We start from the raw sequence: 22,407 nt of genomic DNA, 5'->3' as shown, positions 1-22,407 counted from the left end.
TGAAAAGACACCTGAAATATGTATCATTAAAGATATAAAATATTGCTATTTTGTCTTAATTTTCTTCACTTTTAAAGAGTACAGCATTGTTGGTATCCCTTAATGCAGGTCATATGGCTCAGTATATTTAATAAATATGTAACTAAGAAAAATTTTCTGTGAAATTTGTGAAAGTAATTATCACCTATTTTATATTCATGATGGAAATAAAAGGTTACTACAAAGGTGGTGATTAACAAGCAATCTTTTTAAATATATATATTGAGTGAAAATATAATATAAATATTGGGGTGAGAATATAATTTAGAAAAGTCAGCATATTCTACAGCAAGATGGAAACCTAGTAGCCAAAAAAAAAGTTTTATCTCCTTTATACACTTTGGTGAGTTTTGAGATCTGTATCAAGAATATATTTGTACCTTGCCCAGATACTAACATATATATTAACCAGAAAATAATAAAATATCAGATATTGCTTTTTAGTTATATGGACTGTAGGACTGGGTCTTGCGTAGGAAAGGAAAAATAATCTAAATGAGTGAATTCTAAAGATAGTTTGAAATATGTATGCATCATAATAAAACTAAAGTAGATTAAATCAGCATATTCTCTTTCACCTGTTCTTGTCAACATATACTTCTGCATATACTTGTTAGGCATGAATTCTGGAGAAATCATGGATGGATGCTGCTTACATCTGAAATTCTGATGGGAAATTTTGCTGAAAAACCTTTATTATTCCCCATCTTCCATGAGTGACTTCAGGGCACTGTGTTAATGGATGTTCTTTTACAAATTATTTTTAAGATACATCCAAAGATTCAGATGGAAAGTTCTTTGAGTTATCTTAGAATTAAGAAGCACAGGGTACTCAGATATATGAGTGACTGTATAACAGATTAACAACTCAGAGCTGCAGTCTTTGCTTTATATGATAAAAAGTGATGATTTCTTATGGCACAAATCTCATAACAACAGGATTTCTATAGTCTGTGCAGAGGAATGGCAGACAGACAAAGCTTCTTTCTTTGGAAAGAAAATTACTTCTAGACTAGCCAAATTTCATTACCTTCAAGAACACACCTTAGCTCTTTGATGCTTGGTGAGAATACCTAGAATATTAATTTTGATTTGTAAACATTAAAGTAAGCAATTAATAATGTTAAAATAAGTAAATTGTTGACCATATATAGACATGGGACATCCCAACTGCCCTTTAGAGCAGAAGCCAAACTGCTTTAACTTTGTAATGAAAGACATTTAAAAGATACTTTAGTTTGTTCACAGAGAAATAGCACTCTTGTTGCTCTTATGCCTTTTTCCCTAAAACTTTTAAGTCTAATACATTTGGAGTAATATGAACTTCTATTTACCTGAAAGTGAAGGAAATAATGATTTAATAAGAAATAAAATTTTATATATTATTAAGTAGAAAAAATTTTAATTAAAATATACTATATAGTGTAAAAGAAATTTACTTCATTATAGTTTAATTTCCTTGGACTTGAAAGTTATGTAGTTTATGAGTGTAGTAATTAGGGTTAACTAGGGAGCAAAAGAGTAATTTCATTCTATTTAACATAGTAACATAATATATATTTTAAAAACAATTTCTGTTAGAATTCATGCACTACTTGGTTTTATGAACATTTTACAGTTTATTATATGACCATAGATTAAAAAGTAAAGTGAATGTAATGCTATTATTTAAGTAAAGACATGATAAACAATGTGCATAAAATGTGAATCCAATTGCAAAGACACTACTTAATTTTAATTAGTAGATAAATTATATGCATGATATGTCAAATCTCTTTGTATAACTTTCCCTCTTTTTAAGCAATGCATGTTTTAAACATACACTTTATCAAGAAGCATCTAAAATTTAATCTCAAACGATAGGCCCACATGTTTTATTTGCACACAAAAGAATTTATATCCTGACTAATTTTTAATTGGCCCATTATATGAAATGTACAATATAAAATGTACGTATAACATTTCACAAAATATTTGGAAAGTACATAAAAAGGAAGTTTTTTTGACTTTCAAACTGCTATTCAGTTCCTCAAGTTCTCATTTAAAAAGAAGAATATAATTTTACATGACTCTTCAGTGACACACAAATTTATTAAACTGAATGTTGATGCACTTAAATATCTCAGATGGAGAAGGATTATCTTCCAAACTTGAAAGTGTCATTTAAGAATGTCTACCAGTTCTATATACTCTAATTGTGTTGTTTTGAAATGGGATTTACAATGCTCGGGCACATTTTGATAATGCAGAAATGCATTATCTGCACTTCTAACAAAAGTCAGAAAAACAATGTCAGAATTTAGCACTAATACAAAAACCACACAAGACATTTATTTAGGCTCCTCTCACTGTTATTCATCATTTTGTATCTGGAATTTTCTTTGCAGGAACAATCATGTGGCACAGATTAAACTTCAGTAGGATTGTTGAGTAATCACCCTTTTTTTCCCTCTTTTTACCTTTTTTTTTTGACAGTTTCTGCCTGTCTACAAATAAGGATGTAAAACACATCAAAAGGTAAATCAATCTAAAGGAAATGTACTGAAAACAATCAGCCTAAGAATCTGTAGCTAATGAAAGACTGTTTTAATTTAATTTTATTTTAGCCATCTTGTAATGACTTCATGCCAATGTGAAGAAAAGGCATTGTACTATAAAAAGTGTGAAATTACGATTGTCTCCATTATACGTATGCATAATGAACTTTCCAACTTCTCAAGTAATACACTCAAGATGCGTGTGTGGGAGAGCAGTAGGGAGAGCCATTATGGTTTGGTTTTAGTTGTTTTGTTCCCTCACTTGGGGATCAGATATGTGGATTTTCTTTATTTCATGCTAATTACTTCCAGATTAAAAAAATGCTTATGTTTGCAATTATGTTTTCCCCAAAAAAAAAAAAAATCCAGATGCCAAAGCATGTATTAGACAACATAATGTGCTGAAATCTCAGCAGTAAAAAAAATCAAAAAATCAATTGTATACAAGAAACTGTTACTGTATATTTTAAAGGGGCAAAAAAATCAGGTATCAGGATTCTATTTAACAATCAAAAACAAAAGGGTAACTGAAGACCTGAAATCTTTCATAATCTACCTGGAAAAGAGATAAAGATAATTCTGAATACTATTGAATATTCTGTTAGAGTTTAAGTAGGCTGGCCCACTGCAGCAGCCCATGAGTGCAGTGCTCAGAACAATGACTGAAGAAGTTCAGAGGTACTGAATGTTTTAATGTCTAATGAGTGCCATAGATCAATGGATTGCATTTATTAAATAAATATAATGAAAAATTGGAATATTTAATTCCTGCTTAAAAAATGCTCTCCTGTTTGGAAAGAAACATCTGATCTAAAGGAAAGAGAATTATACTATTGTTTTTCTGCAGTTTCCTAGTCCTTAGGCTCATTATGGAACAACTAGATTATGTGGTATAAAAACAGTTAGAGAGGACTGAATTTCCTTATGCCAGGGGGAACTTTAATTCTCTAGTGAATGTTCATTTGACAGCACTATTGTGACAGTATTTCTTCTGGACTGTCTTTGTAATTGTCCATCATGAGCAGATGATGGAGTTCACTTTCATGGTGTGTGAGACAGGAAAGAGATTGCTGTACATTTCAGGTGTTGTTTTCAAAAGAGAAACTGCCTGTGCTTTCTTCAGTCCTTCATGTATTTTTACAGCATCGTCTATCTAATACAGAATTCAGTGAGTGAGAGCTCTGTATGATTTAATAGAGTCCCAAATCCTAATACTGCTTCTAGAGAAGTCTGTTATTATCCTGAGACTTTCCTTTAGGGATAGTCTCAAACGGCTAGGGTAATTTTGGAAAGTGAGAATGAGAAAAGCACTAGAGATCAAAATATTTATTCCCACTGAATTTTCTCTAAGAAGTGACCACAATATAAACAGGTAAAAGCCACACTCTGAAAATATAAATGAAGAAAACTCTTCAGGGGCTTTTTCTTCACTAAATAGACCAATCATCTCATGAGGATATTTCCTCACCTCTGCAATAATTACACTGACATCCCTAAACACCCTGCCACCTTGCAAGATTATTTTCATTTTGAGTTTATTAAAGAAATAAAAATAGACTAGCTAAACCTGACAATTCAAACAAGTACTATCTCTTAAATAAAATGTAAAAGAAAATAATTACAGAGAATTCTTGCAATAGAAAGGTTGTGGGATACTGTTTATAACTGTTTATATAAACTAAACATAAAAACATCGTTGCACTTCAGTGTATAAATTACAGTCAGTACACATGGCTCTTATATGCTGTGCAATAAAAATCAAGGTAAAGAGAAGCACACATAATTTTGAATTTTCCAACTGAGGAACTCATGTCTTTGACTTTCAAATGTGATGAGCTTTGATAGGCTCTGTGCACTTCATCCCACCTGCAGTTTCTTGGATTCACGCCTTGATTTGTGTCAACTGATTCACTGACTTTTTATGAAGGTGTTCAAATATACAGTGCCTTAATTAACTACCTAAGATTTCTGTCTCATTATGTGAGACAGAAAAGCCCTCTAAGCTGTCATTGAACAGCAGTCATTACTTCAGAGCTCATGTACTTCTGTGCACGAGGGCGAGGATGGTGATTGATTTATCACTATTTTAATAGATACTTGACCTGTGAGTCAATACAAATGTTTCACTCAGTGGTGGCAGAGGGCGAGTGATCCAATTATGTGAACACAGTGGACTAATAAAGAAGCTCTGGTTTTTCCTGATTTCCTGAGAGAGTTGTTAAAATCTTTTGTTGTCTGATGTTTAGTACAATTACTAGTTAAGCATATTAAACTTCAAATATTAGGGAGAAAGAAAAAAAAGGAAGGAAGGAAGGAAGGAAGGAAGGAAGGAAGGAAGGAAGGAAGGAAGGAAGGAAGGAAGGAAGGAAGGAAGGAAGGAAGGAGAGAAGGAAGAAAAAGAAAGAAAGAAAGAAAGAAAGAAAGAAAGAAAGAAAGAAAGAAAGAAAGAAAGAAAGAAGGAAAGAAAGAAAGAAAGAAAGAAAGAAAGAAAGAAAGAAAGAAAGAAAGAAAGAAAGAAAGAAAGAAAGAAAGAAGAAGAAAAGTCCAACTAACAACTAATAGCTTAACATCACTGACAATTTCTTAAGTGCTATCAAGATGAAGTTTTTTAGGTTTTGGCAAGATATTAAACTCATTCTAGAGCCTTTTTTTGTTTTTTGTTTTTTTTTTTTTTAATTTTCACTGCTGCTCAAACCACTGAACATGACTTAAATATGCTATAGTTTAAACCATGCTGATTAAATAAGAACTTTGCTTTTTTACAAAATGGAACCAAAACCAAATTAAACTGAGGAGAGATAAGCAACTGTCTGTGTGAACAAGATAAACTCTCACAGTGTAACAACATGAGTCTGACTGGCCTGTACTTTCCCAAATACTTTTGATTGCTGTCTTGGAGAGAGGAAGAATTTGCTTTATTCTGGTTCTGTTCTAGGAAGAGTAGTTCATCTCCTGTTCCTGGTTCCTTAACTACCTGTGTTAAGAAGATGTTGGCAGTGCACTTCAGAAAGTTCCCGAAGTACTTGTGCCCTGATGTGTTGTCCTTCCCTCATACACTGAGAGTCAATTTCCTCAGGAAGGTAAGGGCCTATGAATGTGAAGTGGTCAGAAGAAGGCATAATTTGCTTGTTCTTCATTAATATTGTATGTAGCAGGCGCCTATCACAGTATTTCCCACTTTTGGTCTGTGCACTAATTTTGTTGACCCATCACCCAAACAATGAATACCATAAATCCTTATCTCCTATGCAAAAGGCAACCCTCCCTTTTTACTTTCCCAGTCTGTCCTTCATGAAGAGTCTGCCTGTGTCCATGGCAGTAGTCCAGCTGTTTAAGTCCTCAGTGTTTACTTAATCCCTCATATTTTGTTTGCCAGCTTGGTGCATTGCTTCTTCATTTGGTTGTTGACCACTCTTTCCCTTCCTTCTTTTTATTAGATTAGTACTGTTTAGGTTGCCCAGCTTGGTAACAAGCACTCTTCCCTATTTAAACACTCTTTTCCCAATTTAATCCCTTATTTTAAGATAATTTAAGAGAAGATGGATACCTTCTCTTCCAAGCAGTCCTCAAAAAGGTCACATGGTCTTAAAAATTAAAACTATTGCCAATGTCAAATGTGCAACCAGTTTTTGACTTCCAACATTCAATCAGTGCTCCTCAAGCCTTTCCCATTCACCAGCAAGACCAGGCAGAAGTCACCATGCACCCAGCCCTTCTTCTCATTCCCTAAAAATGTGTGGTCACTACTTATGAAGCCCTAAACCTCCCAGACATATTGCTAGTGCCCTTATGGAGGAGAAATTTGGAATAATAGTCTTACCAACTGTCAAACTGAACAAACTTTGTCAGCCTATCCGTGATGTTCTGGACCAAACCCCTCAGCATGCAGCAAACAGACTGAGTCAGACTAACAGACTTCTAACAGACTGAGTCAGTTTAGCAGCCTGCATCCCCACAGCAGGGAGTCTTCCACCACCGTTCTTTGCCTCATCCTGCCAGTGCTGCCACAGGTCTCAGGCACACGCAGATCAAAGTCTTTATTGTGAAGAAGTCTGCCTTTGCCTGTGCTGGGTCCCCAAATGTGTTCTTCAGGTCATGGATGCACATGGATAGGGAACAGTCATTCTGATACCAGAGTTCACAAGATCACAGCCTGGTTGTCTCCATTTCCCAGACTAACAAGCATAGGTGCTTCCTCAGTGCAACTTGGAAGAGCAGTGTCAGTTCTTGTAGTGCAGTGCCTGGAAAGACATGTGGTCTGCTGACCTCCTCTCACAGATTCTTTACGCCTGCTGCAAACCCCCCACCAGTGCATGCTTCCTGAAAGCACAGACTGTGAGAGGCCCCAGAGGCCACTGCAGCCCCTGACCCACAGATCATCCTCCCATGGGCGCTCATGCTGGGTATGAGCTCCCTGTGAACGCTGCTGGGGATTCCACAGTGTGCCCACCATTACTGAGACAAACTCTCAGTAGATTGTCTGCCTCCACTTCTGGCAAAATGCTGCCTTTGAGGGCTGTTAGCTGAAGCATTAAACAACCCAAGTTACAGTAAAATTCACTGTTATGAAGCTATAGGATGCTGACTTCTCACAGCTTTCAAAACTGAATTTTACAAATTTCTGATGTGATTAGAAAGGTTTCAGGGACAAATCATTGGTTCTAGAAATCATGTCTTTATTTTTTCTGTGATTCATACAAGGATACTCTTACATAGTAAGAGTAATCTCTGCATTCCAGTGTCATATTAGACAATGCATTTAATTTGGCCTTCTGTCTTTGAAAATATATAGTAATATATATTTGGCTTATCTAACTTTGAAAATGCATAGTAATTGAAAAGAGGGAACTAAATTATTGATAAATTACTGTAACTGAATATGTTTCAATTCTAGAACAACATAGGCATTGAAGGTATTAATAAACTGTCTCTTTGAATCTTCAGACCTGTAATAGAAGACAGAAAAAAAACTCCCTAGAAAATGCAGTTTGAGGAAAGTCAGAAGACAGAAATTAATTCTTAGTCACTACAATGATTCATGAATTCAGAACAACAAAAATCTTAGAATGAATACAGTCAGTTCCTTCCCAAAGGATCTGTTGCTATAATGAAATTTTAGCCAATACATTTTAGCCAATCAGATCCATAAGATTCTCAGAAGGTAACTGCACAATACTAGGAGTTGCATTAAATGCTGAAAAAGCTATATAGCTGCAGAGGGGAAAACATTCAAATGTTTTGAAGAAATAAGTCAAAATACTTATTATGAATTAATATAAATACATTTGTAAAAAAAACAGACTTTCAGACAATTGTGTATGTACTGCCAAGGACATCCATCACTATGTGATCCCTTTTGCCTTATAGTAAGTAGCTATCATCAACACATCCTTGCTGTTGTCTGCAAATTCTGTTTCTATGTAAAAATCTATTATCATTGTGTCAAAGAATTTCAGTCACACAGTTACAATTAAAAAATTTTCACAATTAGGATGGCAAAATTTCACCTGTACAGCTTCAGAAGACAAAACATAGTTTGTGAAATATTTGGGATATTACCCAACCTTTAGGAAATACTTGTAGTGAAGAAAAATTGATGCAAATGACTCAACATGTAAATAATAAGAATGCATATTAAATCTGCCTATAGCAGCCTTACTTTATGCTGATATTTCTTTGGAATATAGTGCATATTTTTTTGAAACTTGGAAACCTAGACGCTTTCAGAGACAGAGCCATGTTTATCAGAAGCAATTTGACTTTTCCTTTTCTGGATTGCATTTCCATTTTAAAAGACAGAATAAAATTTGTGTTCTACATAGAATGGAGTATACTGAAGGGTAAAAAAGACAGTTATTCCAGGTTTTTGGTTTTTTTGTCAAAAAGTGCTGTGAAATAAAGCCCCACAACTGTGCAGAACAATTAGCTGTAAATCAAAAATGTGACCAGATTGTGTTAGAAGAACAGATGATGTAACTGGCTTTTAATTTCTGGGCTCTTAGATTTAATGTCCTAAATCATGAGTATAGATGAGTTATTTAGTCTGATTCGAGCATTCATCTGTTTTGCCCAAAGTTCATCTGGAGCTATTTAAACCTCAGGATTGAGATGAGGTAAGAGAGTCTGACATTAATAATCCCACGCAGTTATTTATGTGACACAAGATAACCCTTGATATCCTGGTTTTAATTTGGAAATTAGTCAATCTTCCTATTGTTTTAAAACTTCAGTCACGACTATGTAACTTCTACATTTTGGGCACTGTGACATTGCCAGTTTAAAGATGTTAAGCCTCCAGCCTACAAAACCTTAAGTCTTCTATTAAAGAAATGCGTAAAGGTGAAAGAGGATACATTTGATACCAATACACTTAATTTTGTATAAATCCTAAAATATTACCAAAATATAGCCATTTGAAGGTTTATCTTCATTTACATTAGGTTTGCCCCATATTAAGTAGGAGCAGACTGAAAGTTTTTGGAAAGACTGCTTCTAGAATTGTATTATTACTGACAAAACCATTGTTTTAAGCCAGCATTCACTGATTTTTGTGTGATACTGGATGCTTATACTTATTTTCACGAAATCTTTATTGACATGTTTAGTACATAGTATATCTGAGACTTGTTTTACTCATCTCAGCATTAAAAACCTCTGTTAAGGCCTCCCTATTGAGAAATGTTGCAGCAACTGAGATAAAATATGAAGACACTATCTTTGAAATATTCAATTACATTTGCAGATTCTGCATTTTGGTTTTTTTGGGTTTTTTTTTTTTTTTTTTTTTTTTTTTTGGTTGAGATTTGCAACTGAAAAACAGAGTTTATAGTCTAGCCCAGAGCCTGTAAACCACATTAACATTCAGGGAAAATATCCTCATTTTCAAATCTAGAAAACAGCACTTTTGAACTGATTACTTAATTACTCCATCCACCCCCAAATGAAGATATTACTCTTCAGTACAGCTGGTCAGAAAATGCAATGTAACCAGCCCTTCCTATGGAACTCGAAGATAAGAGCTGTGTTTTCACTGAATGTCTCCCTAGCATATCAATGAAGTAAAATTCTGTGCTGTGCGTACAATAAACATACTACAAGAAATAACACATTTATATGCATGATATTTTCTGTGAATATTTTTTTTCAAATTCAGTGGGAAAACCTGATCACAAACTGCATTATTAGAAACATTTGCCTTTATAAGATTTAAACTTTTACTCTGAGAAATAAATTTTAAAAGTATATCACATCTATAGCAAAGTACCACTGCCTAAATTGAAGGTTGGAGTCAAAGGAATCGAACCTTATAAAGAGGAAAGACATGGCTAAACAAGCAAGCTGGCGATGGGCTTGGAACCCAAGCTCTGTGAGGAACAACTGAGGGAGCTGGGGGTGTTTAGCCTGGAGAAAAGGAGACTCAGAGATGACCTTATCACTCTCTACACTCCCTGAAAGGTGGCTGTGGTCAGGGGGAGGTTGGTCTCTTTCTCCAGGCAGCAACTGACAGAACCAGAGGACACAGTCTTAAGCTGCACCAAGGGAAATAGGTTGGATATCAGGAAGAAGTTTTTTTATAGAAAGAGTGATAAAGTACTGGAATGGGCTGCCCAGAGAGGTAGTTGAGTCACCCCTGACGTGTTTACAAAAAGACTGGATGGGGCGCTTAATACCATGGTTTAGCTGAGGTGTTAGGGCATGGGTTGGCCTCGATGATCTTGAAGGTCTCTTTCAACCTTGTGATTCTGTACTTATGTGAAACTGATTCAACGAAGCAACACACTTCTGTTTTACAAAGAAACAAAATCCATTCCTGGCTCGTCCTGAGCCCTTCTGAGAAAGCAAGGGCTTTAACTCTGATCAGGCACAGCAAAATACGAGGTATCATGTTTCCGTTGAGAAGTTGTTGACCTCTGTGTAGGCCACCTGGCTTTAATAATGCTGTAAATATACAGGAGGTTAAGCTCCTCTGAAATGCAAAATCCCTACTCACCCTTTGAAGACTCCGAATAAACACCAAAGCCATAAATGCAGGCAAAGTGCTGCATTAAGCAGATAAACAAATACCAGCTGAAAACTCGGGTTAATGCAGTAGCCTAACAGAAAATAAAGTGTGAAAGCTTGGTTAAAGATTTATTGTTATCCATCAGAGTGGACTGTTCCCTATTATATGCACATCAATAAAGCAGCTGTTATTCTTTTGACAGCACCTTCCTGTATATTAAGAATAGAAAGCACATACAAAAATAAAGATGTAACAATGAGAAAATCATCATTTAAAGAAAATCTTCCACAAAGTAGAATTGTTTACATGATTTGTCAGAATTCACTTATTGACTGCACAGGGACGAGCTATGATGGAAGTACCATACTTTCTTAGACTGCTTAGCATCCTTTTACTAACACAATCTTCAGGCTATCTTAGTTATCTTAGCTATCAGGTTATCTTAGTAGTGCTTTGAAGGAACATCAGGCAGACAGCAAATTCTGGAAAATGGAACAATGTTGAATATCTTTTTTTTTTCTGTATAAAACAAAAAATATTTAAAACCCCAAATAATTGGAATCGAGCTTGTAGTTAAGTAGAATGAGAATTAATTAGTTCCTACACCAACTCTAATAAGATCTGAGACAACATTTAAGTTTTAAGAGTACAAAAGACAGATGCTTCTGAGAAGAATAAAACTTTCTTCAAGCCATTTTTTAAAGAACTACTCTAAAGCAAATAAAATGAAAAGGTTTACTTTTAGCTATTAACATCAGTGGGCCTCAAAAATTTTGAATATCAAGCCATTACTTAAGATAATGTCATTGGGCCAATTTTAATACCTATTTTTTAAAAAATCTGTTAAATTCTGTTAAATTGTGATAATTTGCTTTGGATCCAATGCTTCATTCTGCATATCTAGACTCCTCACTATGTTAACAAAAAAACAAAAGCAAAACAAAACAAAACATAAAACCCAACATTATTTCAGTCATCTCTGCTAAGCTTGTAGAGTAGTATTTCAGATAGGAAATTCATATATACTTGTCAAATGATCACTGTTTCTTAGGGTTTTTTAGAAATGAATATCTATGATAACTCTGCAGCTAGCTGTGACTCAGTTTTCATAAATTAGAAACTAAATAAACTAAACCCAGCAATTTTTGCTTGTTGAAAAGCCAAGACTAAAGATAATCTAGGACTGCTGTTCAAAGGCAATTGCAAATGTTATAGTCTAGTCTTTATTCAGGTCTAGATTCATGAAAGCCTTATAGAAAGCAGAATGCTTGTTTCTGTTGCACTGAAAATGGGAATTCTCACCCAACAAAATGATTTGCGGGTCCTTCTGTAATTTAACCATTAATGGATTAGTCTTGTAAAGAATTAAAGATTAGCACTTTAATTTAGTTTGAAAAGAAATACAAACATGTAAGATATTAGAAAGTATCTGTAGAAATTTTGATACGAATATTAGACCGCTACTTTATTGCTGCAACTCTCACTACTTCTTTTTACAGATAGGGGATTGTTTTGAACACCAAAAAGCAGCAGGTAATGGAGTATCAGAAATCTGATAATGCCAAAGAATTATTGACTGAATAGCAAATGATACCTACACCTATAGCTTATCATGGGAAAAGACTGATTGGTTCTCTGAAGTTTGCCTTTGGGACAATAGAGGACCTCTCTCTGACACCTCCTAATTATAGAAAATATCTCTTACCAACAAAACAATTAAGGATTTTTTTTGTATATATTGGACATGACTGTCACCATGTAGCAGATTTACAAATGTATCTAATAATGATGCTCTATTAGTTTGGACAGTAATGTACCTTGGTTTCGGAATTTACTGATTAAAAATATATTTCCTTTGCAAGAAAACTGAAACATTAGAAAAAACAATGTGGCCATAGGTGACCAATTCATGTGAGCTACTTTACTTGTTACAGAAATGGTATAAATTGACACAAAGAAAGGATCTCAGCCCTGTACTTTTTTATGTTGCTGAAGTGCAGCAGGAATTTGATCACATTCTGGAAAGAAGAGAAAGAGAAAAAGGGGAAGAAGAAATGAAGGGAGCCTCAGGGCGTCAGGAAGAAAGCGAGAAAAGGAAAGAAGAAAGACTATTGATCAAAAAACTTATAATAATGCACATACATTAGGATAATTAAAGTGAGACATATTTGAGTTTTATTTTCAATAACAATGAACACAATAGAAAATATGTACTTTTAACAGAAAAACTGAAAATATAAATGTATTGTTCAGAATATTCTTATATTTTCAATCTGACCAGGCACCTCTCTTTTTTTGTTTCTCTTGGTTTTTTCTACTTGTACTCCTCTCTCCTATATTTCTAAAGCAAAAACAGATATATTCTCAGTTTTCAGCTTTTTTTCATAATACCACTTTCATTTTTACCCAAGCTGTTATTCTTTCCATGTTTTCTACTGAATAAAACTCCTATTTTCCTATTCCATACATGTACTGTACATCATTGAAAGGAACATTTGAGGTCACTGAATAATAGGGTCCTGTTATTACAGTCAGTTGAGTTATATAAAACCTCTCATAAAAAAAATCACACTGCTTTGCAATCTATTAGATTATTATTTCTAGAGAATGCTATTCTTGAACCACTGATGATAAGGAACATTTTCCAGCTTATACGTTCTCTGTAGAAGACTCATTCTATATATTTGTACACCAGCAACTTTTAAATTTCCACTAAACACAACAGTTTTATAGAATTCTTCCAAGCTAATAGTTACAGTTTTTGAGTCTCAGTCCATTACTTTCATCTTTTGAATTAACCTCTCAACAGGTCTTTCTCCAAGACTAAGGCTCTCTCCAGAGTTCTAGCTGAATTTCCTATCAGAACAAACATAATTACTCCCTTAATCCTTCCAATCAAATTTCTGTTTATGTGTCCTTTAGCTGCAACAATCATTCTGATATTTATCTATTTTATGTATGCAAAAATACATAAGGATGTATTTTCCATTTGTATCTTTTCTATTTGATGGGACTAAAAAGGAAATTCTTACACATTACTTCCTCATAGCATCAAATTATTGTTAGGCTGCAATTTTTTAAATAGGATCATGAATCTTGATTATACATGATGCAGAACACCAAAAAATATCAATCAAGAAATGTATGCAATTCATATAAATTTAATTGTTTAACCATGACATAATGAACTCTGTTGTCAGGGTGGCTAGACTTAAACTCTAGCAGGGACTTCTCAAGAATACATTAATATTATTATTTTCTTAAAAAAACAAAGCAACAAGTTTTGCTTAAGCCTCAGTGTTAAATATATCTTCATCTCTCTACTGTCTCAACATCTAGACACCAGAAAAAAATCCACAAAACACAGGCACACACATGCAGCCTGAGGCAGAGACACATAATGGGAAAACCAAAAATCTATCCCTAGGCTAAATCCTGGAAAGCAGTTGATTAGAAACAGTATAGTAATACAAGCAGATTTCACCTAAAGTTCCCTCAATTAAGTTATATTCAAACTGCAAAGGAGATACTTTCTACTACTGTTTTACTTAGAATGTGCTCTTATACTTTATTCTTATTTGTTGCTGACAATTTGAAAGTGAACAAAAGTGAATGACTTTATACTTGGAGGACTTCATGCCTGCTAAACCAGTGAGAAAGACTTCATAATGGTTTGACAGGGACTAATGATCAAAGCACGATGAAAAATGGAAGCATCAACACCACTGTGGGAGTACAAGGGACACTGCAAATCTGTGGTGTGTGGGAATCACATTGTTATGGGAGGCTTTTGGTCCTGTGAGACTTATATCTGAGATGTGTGTGTGGAGAAAATGGTGACAAGCAAACCCTTATAAGGATAGCCCTTTCTGATCATCTGCATGCACCAGCAATACTCTTGGGTTACGTCTCGTGGTAGGACACTGAAGAGCTCTGAAGGGTGACTTAGAGGCACATCACACACAGGCACGTATTATACCATCTTAGTTTTTTCAGTGAAGATGAGCCATCTCAAGTGCACATATGCAAATATATATGAATTGAGAGACAAGAGGGATTAGAAATCTGCACACTCCCATGCATTTCTATGATTTCCTTCAGAAAAGAAATGTGGTAAAGATAACTCCCATGCCTTGAGTGTGGTGATGAATGAAAGAGGGTTTTCTAGTGGGGACAGAAGAGGAAGGAGGAACCTAGCACAGGGAGAGAATTAATGCTGAGAGCAGTTAGTGAGTCCATTGGGTACTTATCAGGAAAATCAGAGCACAATGACTGTGAGAGACATTTTAATGGGTGTCTGCTACAAGACAAAAAATCAGTAAGAGAAAAAGCACTTCAGACATCTGAAGAAAGCTGTGCAAAACCATATGCCTTTGTATCATAGGAGACTTCAGCTATCCTAACAGCTGTTAGAAGTGCAATGGGATAGAAGCAAGTATACCGATGATTCTGAGCTGACTAGACAAGTCAAATTTCTTGGACATGTTGTCTATTACCCCTCTGGTCCACAAGGTTCTTCAGTTCCTTCCTAAGCTAATGTTGTAGGTATACTACTGCCTTCCCCATATTTGTATCCTGGGCCATGAATCTGTGCCGTTGTTTCCTGCTTCTTGCTGAAGTCTCTGAGTAGTCCTTGACCTGGTTTATCTTTTGACTGAGACTGTCAAGGAGCTCACTGTCATTACTACCCTGTTCAGCTTAGCCTGTGAGGTGAGAGTTGAGGTTGTGACCCAAAGGGAAGGCCCAGTTTGCCTTTGGCCTATCTCCAGCTTCTGATTTATCAACTTCTGAGGGCAGTCCTCCATTTTCAGTGTACTGGTGGCTCCAATCGTTCATGAACAAAGCGGATGTCACTAAACAGATCCAAAACTGAATTTAATATACTAAGCCAGATAAAGCAGTTAGCATGCATACAAGAAAAGGCTGGGAAGGCAGGGTTTGTGCAGTCTAGGAAAGAGAAGATATTTGGGATAGATCTTATTGCTATCCACAAATACCAGTTGAGAAGGTGTAGAGGATGGAATCAATCTCTTCTCCAGCACACAGATAGAGCTAATGACCAGAAATTGTAACACAGAATGTTTTGGCAAGACATCAGACAAAAATATTTATCATCAGAATAGTTGAATAACCAGAAAAAGTTATGCAGAGAAGTTATAGTTTTGCACAAAGAGAATGGAGATTCTTGGAGATATTCTACCATCTGAACTGAGCCTGACAGGACCTGGCGGGGTCTGGTCTAGCTCTGAACAGAGAGCTGATAACATGATATTCAGAGGTTTTTCCAAAAATACTCTGATAATGCACTTTGTAAGTAAACTGTGATTACTAAATTCTGTTATGTCATAAAATTATTTACTATCAAAATTTAATCAAATAAACCTTTCCAAAATTTAGTTCTGCCTTATCATTTTAGACTTTTTGTGAGGACCTGTACAGTTTAGTCAAGAAACTGTTACTCTCAATGTTACTTTTCACACATTGGAAGCCACCTATATCAAGATAAGCACTGTTCTATGAAGCTGAAGAATTTATATTACAAAGTAGGATTATATTGATATTAGAATAGAAGAAGATGCATTCAAGAGGAATCCTTAATATCTTTTTTCTTTAGTGTCCAGGAATGGTTTTAGTGTACATCAGGCTATGGCCTTAAACTGTGTCATGGCAATAATGTTAAAACTTAGTATAAATGTTTTTATGTAGGGAAAAGTGAGCCTCTGATCACCTTGTAAAACTGATCATCTTGTAAAAGATTGCATGGATTTCTCTTTTCTAATTTTCTAATTTTAAATTAGTTTCCACATGGGTATTCTTGGCCTACAGTTACAGACATGAGTTGCTGACATTGGAATGTATATTACCCCATTGTCAAGATTCAAGATGTCAAGATTTATATATTTTTAATAGAAACTACCAGTCTAATCTCTTTGTGCTGTAGTAAACATAATTCTATTTAGGCAATCAACTAAATATATATCTTATACAAAGATTATAGTATATTAATTATATATTTTCAGCCTAGGGTCAAAATTATATATTTTTAGCAAAGTTTCCCAGCTTCAGAGTTAATGGAATTTGCACACCTTGTATAAACAACACAAAAAAGAAGAAATATTATGCAATGAGTTAGTTTTGATAGGACACACAGTTAGCCTCTTTTGGCAAAGAGTGTAATATATCCTTCGTGGCAATGGAGGATGTTGGGTAACTTCAAGATAATATAAATCTAATTTAGATCCAATGAAATTGCTTTTCTAAATCTAGCTCATTGACAAATAAAAACCAAATGCACTTTCATTTTAAAAGTGAAAAATTGCAAGTAGAAAGATTCAAGGAAGACCCCATATAATTTAGCCTAAGACATAAAGATTGATGTGCATTAAAGTAAGTTTTATATAGCATGTTGCAACTTTATTTGGATTTTCACAAACTGATGTTTCAACTAATTAAACCAAAAGAAATATAAATTCAGTATATAGTGAACAGGATAATTGCTCAGATTCCTCAGTTTGGGAATATGAGAAACATTTGAGAAATTAGCTCAAAGAACTTTCTTATGAGAACCAAACTCCTACTTCACAAAACTACAAAATCTTTCTTCCCAATATGGCAATATCTGCCACTGAAAGAACTATAGCTTTAAAGGCACAGGCTTACATAATGACCATTATGAATAATAAAGAATGACCATTGAAAATCTCTCAGACAGAGGTTGTTTCTTAAGCACAAGCAAGTTATGAAAATCTACATATTCAGTTCTTTAATAATGATCTTCTTTGGCTGGTGCTAAGAAGATGCTTAACGTTAAGGATTATGTTTTTCCTGAGAAAACAGGAAACAGTTGTTACCAAAAAGATATCCTTAAATTCTACTGATGGATATACAAGAATGTATTCTATGGCATAATTTGTAAATTAGCTTTTTTGTTCAGCTTTTTAAGGAGAACATTGATGAACCTCTGAAGTGTCTGAGTTCAAAAGAAATACAGACATACAAAATGTATTAGCTCACAGGCTGAGATTCTTTGTTTGGTGGCTCATCTGCAGATTTTCCCTTGGTTTACTTTCCTTGACATGGTCTACATCTGGACTCTGCAGAGAACTTCTAGCCATTAGTATAGACATCTCAGCAGCAGAAGAGTTTCTGATTCCCAGTATAGTGAATGGTGAGACATCATTGCCCTGAAGTTCTCTTTTCAAGGGACACTTTAATTTGACCTATAACTTTTCCTAAGTCATGAAGCAGTTTAAGAGAACAATACAGAAATATTTATTCCATTCAACAAGGTAGAAAAGTATTAATTTTATTTCAGTCTAGGTCTACTCGAGTTGCCAATTTGCAAGGTTTTCTTCCTTACATTGCTTTGATAGTTTGGATGCAGTTTAAAACAAAGGTTCAAAAAAATCATCCAGGATGGAAGTTCCCAAAAGAGATTTATTTTCTTTTAAAAGAAAGAAGGAATAATTATATTTTAAAGTCCCAGATGTTTGAAATTTGGGTATTGGCTACAAAGAATCAGCAAATGAAAATCTGACACGAGACCTATGGATTAGGACTACAGCAAAATAGAAAGATAAAATTCACTTGTTGTCATTGTTTTGGTTTTTTGGGTTTTAAAATTAACATTAATAACCATCCTTTTAATGTCTACAAGAGAACATTGAATGCTCATAATGACACCCAAACTCTAAATCACCTGAAATTATTTCAGGTGCATTTCCTGTATGTGAACAATCTCTAGAACACATGAGCCACTAGATGTTCTGCATTTAAGAATGAGATTCCACATAAGATGTATAACGTGCCAGGAGGGTCATGTTATACAGCCAGGGAGGCTCATGTTCTTAGACTTCATGCTCTGTCTATGGTAAACTTTCAGCTGATCACTCACAAAGGATATTGACATAAATGGTTTAACTTTCCCAGATATAATTCTAAAGATGGATTACTATTCCAATCCAAAAACATGCATATAATAGGATCTCAATTGTGCAAAAGAAAAAAAGGCAAAAAAAATTAACACACACACAAAATATGTAAGTATAAAAAAACCCCACTCTTTGAGTAGCAGAAACCATGGTAATTATTGCTTTTATTAATTAAAAGCTCTATCTCATACAAAAGATGAGTTTTAGTATCTTTTAAATTCTGGAGAAATATAAATAATGATTTTCAATGTGATATGCCAATTGAAAAATGAAGAAGGAAATATTACTAATAGTATTGTAAGTCCTATATAATTTTGAATAAAATATGTTTTAATTGATTTGACTGTGTGTGTAAATTGGTTACCACAAGGGGGTAACTGCTATAAGTCCTTAGCAATTCGAAGTCTCAGTATGTAAGCAGACAAATTGTACTGCAGGACTGAGACGTATACCCTGTCTAAGCCTGAAAATGTTGTTAAGGAGTGTTTTTGCCACAGGAAATACAGAGAAATATCTACAATCCAATGATTAAATGGGAATTTAAAAGGTCTCCGATACTCTTGGGAAAAGAGAAAAAGGAAAAACTAACAGTTAGCCTAGTTTAAAAAAAGATTCAAAATAAGTAAGTTAGCTATTACAATGAAGACAAAGTAACACAGAGAAGAAGTTAAACATCTATAAAGGGGGAATAAGACCAAACCAATACATGAGAGAAAAGAAATTTTCAACACCTTATGAAACAGATTACAGATAAATGTAGGATGGAAGAGGGTTCAGGTTAAACCTTACTAAGTCCATGGACACGTAAGCATTAGTTGACTTCAGTGTCCTTTAAATTATTCTGTTATAGAGCAACACCCTGATGAGGAATACAAACATATTTTTATTTGTCTTTGAGAGCATCTTGCTATATAGCTAACATACAACCTTATACTTGGGTTTATTAATTTTTTTTTGTTATTAATAAAGTTACAGGTTTATTTTTTTATTCTAAATGTGATTGTTTTGATACTTACACAATTAATTCTTAAAGAAAATAATTTCTTTTCAATTACCTGTTCAAGCTACTCATAAAGAAGACACAATAATAGAAATTTGATCTCAAGGAATGTGAAATTGCTAGCTCTTCTTTTCAGATAGTGTTAATGGATTTGGAATGAATCATCCAGCTGTTCTTAGCCACTGTCTGCCAAAAGATAAGGAAACTCTGTTAGTGATGCCTGTTTATTAAAGACAAGCTGGATAAGATATATAATGCTGAAATATAATAACCATTTTATCAAATCAGTACATAATCACATACAGAAAATTTTGCTGAAAAATAATGTCATATAGACCCTGAGATTTGAGGGCTTATTCATTCTTTCTTCAAAATTTGAACATATTCACAAGATTAAGTAAGCTTTTAATGCCATAAAAAAATTTTGATGTGAGAAACTTCTGGAAATTCTGTTTTTATGAAAAATTGCTAAATATGAGAAAAGGCAGAGTTGACAATGTTTCATGAGCTCACTGCAGGACTTGAGGACAGGATTTGTAGTCCCAGCTATTTCTTTTGGTATTGTCAACTGCATCAGCCTAACTTGGCTGACTCTATATTAAAATTTGATAATCTTGTTTCCTGCATTAACATCTACATTAATTTTCCATGTAAAAAAATAGCTGTCACAATTACTTCAGAGAAGATTAGTATTTTCTAAGTACTTCCTAAGATTTTTTCTGTTATTCACACAATAATTTATTTTCAAGATGATTGCAATGATGAACTAATATATTCAAATTATGAAGATATCACATTAAAAAAAGTTGACATGGACAAAAAGATTGGACCCCCCCCCAGAAAAAAAATTACTGAAAAGAGAAAAAAAAGGAAAAAACCAAACAGGCAGGAAAAGATGATGTAGGAAAATCTGGGTTCTAGAGCACTCAAATACCCACAAAAAATATTTTCTGGAAAGTTGCTTTTAATTTTTTTCTTTCTTTAATTTTTCTGTGTCTCCTGCAGCCAGTATGCAATGCCCTTTTTTTACCTTTATAGTGGGAGTTTATCCAGGACATTGAAGGCTGGGTCCACTTTTGACTATTTAGATTCTTCTTTCATTCTCAGTGTACATTTCTATATCTGTCACAATTTCTCTTAATTTATGTGGTGGAAAACTTTTTTATCTGAAATAGCCCATCTTTATATCTCCTCTGAATAGAGTATTGAGAACTATAAAATATAAGGTTTATGAAGACACTGTGAGAAGAAAGGAACTGTGGGATGCAGGATTAGGGCGTTGTTATGTAGCTTTTATTCAAAATGACATGTAATGTAATAATGTGAGAATGTCTTTGGTTTCCAAGCTCAAATGTTGGAGTTAGGAAACTATGATGTGAGATATTGAAATAGACGTTATGTTCAATCAATTACTTCAATGGTAAGTCCTACCACATAAAGATAAAATAGCTTGCTCTTGAATTGGGCCAACACATTTTCATGCTTTCTCTGGGACTATAAATTTGAAACCTAACAAACAAATTTCCATAAAAATGCACTTGATAGCAAGAGTTAGAGGTTGTCACAATATTATGTCTGTACTACTGTGTATTTATTTGAAACTAGAGATTTGAAAAGTTTTGGGCTAAAAACAATCATATTTTCCATTTTGGAATGTAAGATGCCACTTCAACCAGCATTATATACTGCATAGAGGAAGTAAAGGTGAACTCATATTAGAAATTTAATACCAAAATCTAAAATTTGGGAAATTTTGCATAAGAGTATACCATTCTAAATCCTCTGAATGTGAGAATAAAATGCAAAAATTTCATGTGTATGATCTCCTAAAACGTTTTGGGTTAGCCTAAAGAAATGCATAATGAGAAAAAATTACTTCCACTATGGAACAACTTTGGCTTAGACGACCATATTTATCACTGTACAATGCCACTTAACTGTGCAACACAGAAAAAAAAGAGCTAGTAAAAAAAGTAGTCTTGCATACGTTATCAGTTATTTAAGTATTTTCTAGATACTAATTTCACAGAGAAGCCAAGATTAAAATTCATTGATAATATCTATATTTTACTTGAAAAACAGGTATACATTCTAAAATGATTTTTACATGACAAAGAGTGCATTTAGCCACACTTAAAAGGAAGCTATATATAGATGATCAAATATGAAATTAACAATGAACTTCCAAACAGAAAACATTTTATTTCACTTATCATTAAAATTTGCAATGCAGTTATGTGTGCGTTTGTTTATTATTAATAAATTTGAAGTTTCTTATACTTGTATGAAATATTTGAACTTAAATTAATTTTGAAGAGTTAAGCAGCATGGTCCTTTCTGGTATTTGAAGGACTGTATGGTGTTATATCCTCTTCGTCAAAATTGTTGAAAAATTGCTTTTCCCAAAGGTCTGGAAAATTTCACTCTTCATCTAAGTTCAGAATTATTTCATCCAGCTATGTAGAATTACATCTTCTGTTTTGGCTCCTTAATGTATTTTTTTCTATCGTGTATCAAGCTTCTTAAAAATACAAACTGTTATTTTAATAATACCAAAGGCTAAAGGGCTGCAAAAATAATAATCTCTGCAAAGTTCTTACTTTCCAAACACAGAGAAAATAGGAGATGAAAATAAGGTTCAAGCTTGGAATAGAATGAAAGAATTTTTGTAGTATGGCTTTATGCCCCAATTACATCTAAATTTGTTTTGTATAATTCTTTAGTAAAAAAGGGTAATAGGTTGAATTCACATATGTTCATGCAGGAAATTAATGATGTAATGACAGTGTTAGACTGGTCAAATAGGACTTCACAAAGAACTATGAAACCAGATGAGATTATTGAAAAATAAGGAGTAAAATAAAATAAGATGAAGACATTTAAAAGAGAGGCAAGAAA

General features: G+C 33.9%; 1 protein-coding gene across 31 annotated transcripts in view; it reads right to left on the bottom strand.

Annotated features, from left to right (window-relative positions):
• The window catches only part of PTPRD (protein tyrosine phosphatase receptor type D), a 1,154,377-nt gene that overhangs the window by 575,311 nt on the left and 556,659 nt on the right, over positions 1 to 22,407 (bottom strand). Inside the window, exon 1 of one of the 31 annotated variants that reach the window (XM_085567660.1) lies at positions 19,565 to 19,583. The exons of the other annotated variants lie outside the window; for them this stretch is intronic. The gene's annotated coding sequence lies outside the window, so the exon portion shown is untranslated. Of the gene's footprint in view, positions 1 to 19,564; positions 19,584 to 22,407 lie in introns of those variants that run through there. 31 annotated transcript variants of the gene reach the window in all.

This window comes from Lonchura striata, chromosome Z, assembly GCF_050655825.1.
Source record: "Lonchura striata isolate lonStrDom1 chromosome Z, ASM5065582v1, whole genome shotgun sequence".
Classification (NCBI taxonomy): Eukaryota; Metazoa; Chordata; class Aves; order Passeriformes; family Estrildidae; genus Lonchura; species Lonchura striata.
This window is presented reverse-complemented; position numbering and strand designations above follow the sequence as displayed.